This window comes from Carassius auratus, unplaced genomic scaffold, assembly GCF_003368295.1.
Source record: "Carassius auratus strain Wakin unplaced genomic scaffold, ASM336829v1 scaf_tig00036995, whole genome shotgun sequence".
Classification (NCBI taxonomy): Eukaryota; Metazoa; Chordata; class Actinopteri; order Cypriniformes; family Cyprinidae; genus Carassius; species Carassius auratus.
The window spans coordinates 114,985-123,519 of record NW_020526347.1 but is presented as its reverse complement, the minus strand read 5'-3'; the positions used below and the strand labels follow the sequence as shown (position 1 = coordinate 123,519).

At 32.6% G+C, this 8,535-nt stretch overlaps 1 long non-coding RNA gene across 2 annotated transcripts; it reads right to left on the bottom strand.

Moving 5' to 3' along the window:
* Nucleotides 1-6,517: 6,517 nt before the first annotated feature.
* Nucleotides 6,518-7,698, bottom strand: LOC113082836 (uncharacterized). Of its 2 annotated transcripts, XR_003282929.1 has the most exons (3): nt 7,467-7,698; nt 7,267-7,330; nt 6,518-7,137 (listed from the first exon to the last, which is right to left on the bottom strand). It is a non-coding gene; the product is annotated as an uncharacterized LOC113082836 (long non-coding RNA). The 2 variants fall into 2 exon arrangements; XR_003282928.1 differs by having other exon boundaries at nt 7,267-7,698.
* Nucleotides 7,699-8,535: the final 837 nt, after the last annotated feature.

Sequence of the window (8,535 nt, the reverse complement as noted above, 5' to 3'; positions counted from 1 at the left end):
AAGGATGTGTGAGTACACTTTTCTGTAAACTGAGCCAAAGATTTTTTCACTGATTAAGGGTAGAGTAAGAATATTTACTGCATTGGCAAGTTAGTTCATACTTAGATATCATTTTTTATGCAATATTACCTTTTCTTTTCATCATCATATTTAAGAGTTCATGATAATTAATGTTCAACTTTAATTCTCAGTTGATTAATCCATCCACAATTCTTAAAACACAACACATGCAACTGAGGTACAAGAAGTATTGACATCCAAAAGTCATTGAAATCAATTAAAAATCACATCGACAGGTTAAAAAAAAGCCTCAGGTCAAATATTCATTTATCACAAATTAACTGTTTGACAAACACTTCCTGCTCCGAAGTCCCGATCTGAAAACTTCGACCAAAGAATGTAAAAAATAACTCTATTTCTCTAATAACTCTACAACTCTATGAAAGACTCAGATCACGTATATAAAAATAAATCGCTATAGTAAAAGAGAAATAATAAGAGGAGTGAAGTTTCCTACCGTTCTGCTGTGTTTGGTCCTCACGCGCGTCTGACGCTCTGCGGCGCGTGTCCGCCGCTCACACGCGCGTTTACAGCGCTAAATTAATCATCTTTGCTAATTATTATACATTTACTTCATTGTCAGCTTCAGGTACTTCATTTATTATTGTTCAATGAACTGTTTGAAACAAAAAAAAGGTTGTATTTCAGTAATAATTCAAAATTATCAAAATAAAATATATAAAATAATGGTTTATATTTTAATATTCTTTAAAATATAATTTATTTTTGTGATGTGCAACTGTATTTTCAGCATCATTCCTCCAGTCTTCAGTGTCACATGATCTTTAGAAATCATGAAAATATGATGATTTATTATCAGAACTATTAACAGTTGTGCTATCAAATATTATTTTGGAATCTGCGATATTTTTTAAGGATTCTGCGATGTATATTTTTTTTTTTAAAGAACAGAGTTTATTCAAAATATAAATCTCTTCTAACAATATTAATCTTTGATATCACTTCTTATCAATTTAACACATCCTGAATAAAAGATTCTAAAATCTAATAAAGAATACAATTTCTTATAAAAAAAAGAAAAGATAAAAATTTACTGACCCCAAACTATTGAACTGTAGTGAATATTGTTAGAAAATATTTATATTTTAAATAAATGCTCTTCTTTTTAACTTTTTATTTAGTGGTTCATGTAGGTTGTCTACAAACCGGAAGGTTGGTGGTTCGATCCCTGGCTCCACCTGACTAAAGTGTGGAGGTGTCCTTGAGCAAGACACCTAACCCCAGCTGCTCCCGATGAGCTGGATGGCGCCTTTAATGGCACACACCCAGTCGGTGTATGAATGAGTGTGTGAATGGGTATGAATGAGTGTCTTTAAATTACATTCTGTTACTTAACTTACCAATTTAAATGTTTAAAACGCTGTTTAATGTGAGGAGGAAAAAAAAGAACACGGCCCCTTTAAGAAAAAACGCATGTGCTGAATAGGGAAGAGAGAGAGAACGTGCTAATTAAGATGAAGAGACGAGAGGTGACGTTGACAGTGATCGGTTGAGTAAAGAAAAATAACTTTGACTTTATGATTGTAAAAGTAAATGTAATTTGTTCTGAGATGCTACATTGGCGAAATCTGAGATGGCGAGCCACCCGACAAACCACTGAGGAGAACAGAGACTGTTGTTATATATCAGCGACCTGTAAAGGAAAGCAAATTCACCTGGGTATTCTCCATCCTGGTAAGACTGTAAAGACTGCTATATTTTCCTTCCTGCAGACAGCAGTTGGACTGAGTGACTGACTGTCACCAGAATTGTGCGTACAGAATTGTGAAAGCAACTTTGAGAATTTTGTAACTTTTGTGCATTTTCTTATTTATTTATTTTTTTCTCCCTTCTTGAATGTTGAGTTTGGTTGTCTATCATTTGTGTTAGAACAAAGAAAAAGGTTACATTGAAGCAGTCTAAGTAATACTGCATAGCAGAAACCACTGAATAAGAAAATAACCGAACTTAAACTGATTAGAAAGGCCTAAAAGCGAACATAAAAACTTTATTAGATCTGAACTAAATAGGATAAAACAACTAGGTGAACAAAACTAATTAAATTAGCGCTAATAGAAGGGAACCTATAGGGAAAAAGGTAAACAATCGTTTGATATTTTATTTTTATTTTATTTTGTGCAGATCTGAATCAACCGAGTCGCGAACAGGCTCCGAAGTGCCGATCTGAATCAACCGAGTCGCGAACATTCTCCGAAGTGCCGATCTGAATCAACCGAGTCGCGAACATGCTCCGAAGTGCCGATCTAAATCAACCGAGTCGCGAACAGGCTCCGAAGTCCCGATCTGAAAACTTCGACCAAAAAATGTAAAAAATAACTCTATTTCTCTAATAACTCTACAACTCTATGAAAGACTCAGATCACATATCTAAAAATAAATCGCTATAGTAAAAGATAAATAATAAGAGGAGTGAAGTTTCCTACCGTTCTGCTGTGTTTGGTCCTCACGCGCCTCTGACGCTCCGCGGCGCGTGTCCGCCGCTCACACGCCCGTTTACAGCACTAAATTAATCATCTTTGCTAATTATTATACATTTACTTCATTGTCAGCTTCAGGTTCTTCATTTATTATTGTTCAATGAACTGTTTGAAAGAAAAAAAGGTTGTATTTCAGTAATAATTCAAAATTATCAAAATAAAATATATAAAATAATGGTTTATATTTTAATATCCTTTAAAATATAATTTATTTCTGTGATGTGCAGCTGTATTTTCAGCATCATTCCTCCAGTCTTCAGTGTCACATGATCTTTAGAAATCATGAAAATATGATGATTTATTATTAGAACTATTAACAGTTGTGCTATCAAATATTATTTTGGAATCTGCGATACTTTTTTAAGGATTCTGCGATGTATAATTATTATTTTTTTTAAAGAACAGTGTTTATTCAAAATATAAATCTCTTCTAACAATATTAATCTTTGATATCACTTCTTAGCAATTTAACACAAACTGAATAAAAGATTCTAAAATCTAATAAAGAATACAATTTCTTATAAAAAAGAAAGGATAAAAATGTACTGACCCCAAACTATTGAACTGTATTGAATATTGTTAGAAAAGTCTTCTATTTTAAATAAATGCTCTTCTTTTTAAATTTTCATTGATCAAAGAATCCTGAAAGAAGTATCACAGTTTCAGCAGCACAACTCTGATAATAAATCATCATATTATTCTGATTTCTGAAGATCATGTGACACATGATCAATAATAAAGATGTTAAATACTCATCTGAGGAGAAAACTATGTTGCATCATAATGAAAGGATGTGTGAGTACACTTTTCTGTAAACTGAGCCAAAGATTTTTTCACTGATTTAGGGTAGAGTAAGAATATTTACTGCATTGGCAAGTTAGTTCATACTTAGATATAATTTTATATGCAATATTACCTTTTCTTTTCATCATGATATTTAAGAGTTCATGATAATTAATGTTCAACTTTAATTCTCAGTTGATTAATCCATCCACAATTCATGAAACACAACACATGCAACTGAGGTACAAGAAGTATTGACATCCAAAAGTCTTTGAAATCATTTAAAAATCACATCGACAGGTAAAAAAAAAAGCCTCAGGTCAAATATTCATTTATCACAAATTAACTGTTTGACAAACACTTCCTGCTCCGAAGTCCCGATCTGAAAACTTCGACCAAAGAATGTAAAAAATAACTCTATTTCTCTAATAACTCTACAACTCTATGAAAGACTCAGATCACGTATCTAAAAATAAATCGCTATAGTAAAAGATAAATAATAAGAGGAGTGAAGTTTCCTACCGTTCTGCTGTGTTTGGTCCTCACGCGCGTCTGACGCTCTGCGGCGCGTGTCCGCCGCTCATACGCGCGTTTACAGCGCTAAATTAATCATCTTTGCTAATTATTATACATTTACTTCATTGTCAGCTTCAGGTACTTCATTTATTATTGTTCAATGAACTGTTTGAAACAAAAAAAAAGGTTGTATTTCAGTAATAATTCAAAATTATCAAAATAAAATATATAAAATAATGGTTTATATTTTAATATCCTTTAAAATATAATTTATTTTTGTGATGTGCAACTGTATTTTCAGCATCATTCCTCCAGTCTTCAGTGTCACATGATCTTTAGAAATCATGAAAATATGATGATTTATTATTAGAACTATTAACAGTTGTGCTATCAAATATTATTTTGGAATCTGCGATATTTTTTAAGGATTCTGCGATGTATATTTTTTTTTTTAAAGAACAGAGTTTATTCAAAATATAAATCTCTTCTAACAATATTAATCTTTGATATCACTTCTTATCAATTTAACACATCCTGAATAAAAGATTCTAAAATCTAATAAAGAATACAATTTCTTATAAAACAGAAAGGATAAAAATGTACTGACCCCAAACTATTGAACTGTATTGAATTTTGTTAGAAAAGTCTTCTATTTTTAATAAATTATCTTCTTTTTAACTTTTCATTGATCAAAGAATCCTGAAAGAAGTATCACAGTTTCAGCAGCACAACTCTGATAATAAATCATCATATTATTCTGATTTCTGAAGATCATGTGACACATGATCAATAATAAAGATGTTAAATACTCATCTGAGGAGAAAACTATGTTGCATCATAATGAAAGGATGTGTGACGTACACTTTTCTGTAAACTGAGCCAAAGATTTTTTCACTGATTAAGGGTATAGAGTAAGAATATTTACTGTATTGCGCAAGTCAGTTCATACTTTGATATATTTTTATATGCAATATAACCTTTTATTTTCATAATAATTAAGAGTTCATGAAAATTAATGTTTAACTTTATTTCTATTTTTTATTAATCCATCCACAATTCATAAAACACAACACATGCAACTGAGGTACAAGAAGTATTGACATCCTAAAGTCATTGAAATCATTTAACAATCACATTGACAGGTAAAAAAAAAAAAAGCCTCAGGTCAAATATTCATTTATCACAAATTAACTGTTTGACAAACACTTCCTGCTCGAAGTCCTGATCTGAATCAACGGAGTTGCGAACATGCTCCGAAGTGCCGATCTGAATCAACCGAGTTGCGAACAGGCTCCGAAGTGCAGATCTGAATCAACCGAGTTGCGAACAGGCTCCGAAGTGCCGATCTGAATCAACCGAGTCGCGAACATGCTCCAAAGTGCCGATGTGAATCAACCTAGCCGCGAACATGCTCCGAAGTGCCGATCTGAATCAACAGAGTAGCGAACATGCTCCGAAGTCCCTATCTGAAAACTTCAACCAAAGAATGTAAAAAATAACTCTATTTCTCTAATAACTCTTCAACTCTATGAAAGACTCAGATCACGTATCTAAAAATAAATCGCTATAGTAAAAGAGAAATAATAAGAGAGGTGAAGTTTCCTACCGTTCTGCTGTGTTTGGTCCTCACACGCGTCTGACGCCCGCGGCGCGTGTCCGCCGCTCACACGCGCGTTTACAGCACTAAATTAATCATCTTTGCTAATTATTATACATTTACCTCATTGTCAGCTTCAGGTACTTCATTTATTATTGTTCAATGAACTGTTTGAAACAAAAAAAAGGTTTTATTTCAGTAATAATTCAAAATTATCAAAATAAAATATATAAAATAATGGTTTATATTTTAATATCCTTTAAAATATAATTTATTTCTGTGATGTGCAGCGGTATTTTCAGCATCATTCCTCCAGTCTTCAGTGTCACATGATCCTTAGAAATCATGAAAATATGATGATTTATTATTAGAACTATTAACAGTTGTGCTATCAAATATTATTTTGGAATCTGCGATACTTTTTTAAGGATTCTGCGATGTATAATTGTTTTTTTTAAAGAACAGCGTTTATTCCAAATATAAATCTCTTATAACAATATTAATCTTTGATATCACTTCTTATCAATTTAACACATCCTGAATAAAAGATTCAAAAATCTAATAAAGAATACAATTTCTTATAAAAAAGAAAGGATAAAAATGTACTGACCCCAAACTATTGAACTGTATTGAATATTGTTAGAAAAGTCTTCTATTTTTAATAAATGCTCTTCTTTTTAACTTTTAATTGATCAAAGAATCCTGAAAGAAGTATCACAGTTTCAGCAGCACAACTCTGATAATAAATCATCATATTATTCTGATTTCTGAAGATCATGTGAAACATGATCAATAATAAAGATGTTAAATACTCATCTGAGGAGAAAACTATGTTGCATCATAATGAAAGGATGCGTGACGTACACTTTTCTGTAAACTGAGCCAAAGATTTTTTCACTGATTTAGGGTATAGAGTAAGAATATTTACTTGTAACAGGTGTTTAAAGAATTTAACAAATAATTAAATGAATTGCTGTTGGTGCAAATAGGTTTATCAGAAGATTTTAAGAGTCGTAAAAGAGGCAGCGGGTTGTAGTGAGAAACAACAGACAACACAAGTTAGATGCAAACTGGTATGTAATTAGATTTCCAGTGAGAATTATAATCAGGTTAAATACAATATCAGGCAATGATACAAATCTCAAGCATGAAAATCCCTTCGAGAGTGCACTCTTCTTTTACCCCAGAAAACAGAAAAGTATTGTACAGACTGGTAAATTAAATGTCAAAAAAAAGAAATAAAATAAAATAAACAAAAATATTTAATAAAGGAGTGGTGTCTTTTTTTCTCTTTTAGAACACCTTTCTCAAAATATATCACATATCAATTTCAATCAACTTATGGCTATGGGTAACCATACACCATCAAGAGTGTTCAATGCTATTCAAAGCATGGATCAGTTTCCTGTCAATCCCTGTATTTGTCAATCTCAAAAAAAAAGTATTCAATAGTCTCTAATAGGAATTGTCTTACTTAAAGCAAGACTGGAGAATGAAAGAAAGGATATTGTCCTCTTCTTTATGAATTGTAGTCTTTTCCTTTCTGTAGCAGATTCGGGTGGCTCGCCATCAAACGTGAATTTCACAGGATATCGCAGAAGATCACAATCCAGAACCAAGGGAAAAAAAATAGAAATACAAGGAAGAAGAAAAGAAAAAAAAAGGGACAAAAAAAAACCTGGCCTGATTACAGACCAGAGCATTCATTTAGTGATTTCAAAAATAATTTCACATCAAAGATCGAAACAATCAAAATAAACAATTAAACACACAAATATGTGTTTCAAGACATCATATATTACACTAATTTACCTCTAGAACAATCCTATCTGTCTTCCTCACACAGGCGCATGTGACCAATAATGGCGCCGGTGAACTGAAATGGAGGAATAACCACGCGGTTCACTATGACCACACTTATACTCATTTAGAGTGAAATAGTACAATTAAACGATAGAACATATCAATATTAATTTTTCACAAGAACTTTTAATCCTATATTAATCATTTACCTCTATATTTAGCGTCTTTTGCTTTCACCCAAGCACGCGTCGGCCAGCAATGGCGTTGGTGAACGATGAATACCCACACGATTCACTATAAGCCTGGAGTGAAATGTGACTCAACAACATTCACTCGGCTTCTCCATACGCTGCTTGGTATTAAATTTATCAAATTAAAGGTTTTCTACTTTTCTTCAATTATACACTTCTAGTATTGATCGCAGAGATCGACTCGCGTCTTCTCTCCTCTATGCTCAGCTTTCTTCTCGTTACGCAGGCGCGTCCAACCACACACACACAGCGCGTGATGACGGAGCTCGCTCATTGGTCAATCACCAATCAAATAGTAATAACTTAAAACGTCAACTGTTTGAGTTAAATCTTTTTTTTTCTTTTTATAATACATCACTTTTCAACTTTTATTAAGGGAAAATCATATAACTAAATTGTCTAAATAAAATAATTAACTTCATTTAACCTGTGTTACATACTGCATTGGCAAGTTAGTTCATACTTAGATATAATTTTATATGCAATATTACCTTTTCTTTTCATCATCATATTTAAGAGTTCATGATAATTAATGTTCACCTTTATTTCTCAGTTGATTAATCCATCCACAATTCATAAAACACAACACATGCAACTGAGGTACAAGAAGTATTGACATCCAAAAGTCATTGAAATCATTTAAAAATCACATCGACAGGTTAAAAAAAAAGCCTCAGGTCAAATATTCATTTATCACAAATTAACTGTTTGACAAACACTTCCTGCTCCGAAGTGCCGATCTGAATCAACCGAATCGCGAACAGGCTCCGAAGTGCCGATCTGAAAACTTCGACCAAAGAATGTAAAAAATAACTCTATTTCTCTAATAACTCTACAACTCTATGAAAGACTCAGATCACGTATCTAAAAATAAATCGCTATAGTAAAAGAGAAATAATAAGAGGAGTGGAGTTTCCTACCTTTCTGCTGTGTTTGGTCCTCACGCGCGTCTGACGCTCTGTGGCGCTTGTCCGCCGCTCACACGCGCGTTTACAGCGCTAAATTAATCATCTTTGCTAATTATTAT